Source organism: Macadamia integrifolia, chromosome 13 (assembly GCF_013358625.1).
Source record: "Macadamia integrifolia cultivar HAES 741 chromosome 13, SCU_Mint_v3, whole genome shotgun sequence".
In the NCBI taxonomy this organism is placed as follows: Eukaryota; Viridiplantae; Streptophyta; class Magnoliopsida; order Proteales; family Proteaceae; genus Macadamia; species Macadamia integrifolia.
Window position 1 is genome coordinate 18,834,819 of NC_056569.1, and position 362 is coordinate 18,835,180.

At 41.2% G+C, this 362-nt stretch overlaps 1 protein-coding gene across 2 annotated transcripts in view; it reads right to left on the reverse strand.

Annotated features, from left to right (window-relative positions):
• The window catches only part of LOC122059973 (pentatricopeptide repeat-containing protein At4g04790, mitochondrial-like), a 105,281-nt gene that overhangs the window by 17,730 nt on the left and 87,189 nt on the right, over positions 1–362 (reverse strand). The window lies entirely within an intron of this gene.

Consider the following 362-nt stretch of genomic DNA (forward strand, 5'->3'; position numbering starts at 1 on the left):
GGGTAAGGGATACAAAGCATCATATAATTATGAAAACACAGCAAGAATATTGCAGATTTGATTCAATGGAGAGGAACATCAAGATGAATGATCAAGGACTCCTATGTATAATACAATTGTACTTTTGCCTATTTAACTTCTCCATATTAGAGCCAGCCACTTACGATATTTTTTTGGATGAATAAAATAATCCATTACCAAGAGGAAGAATATACAAAAGAGGGGGGAGGGGGGGAAGGCTTAAGCCAACAAGGAAAAGCCTACCCGAGGGGGATCAGGAAAAAACAAAGCTGCACATAGCAGCAGCAAAACAAATGAAGCAGCCTTGCTGCAACAAGAACAAACAAAGGGGGGGGGGGGGG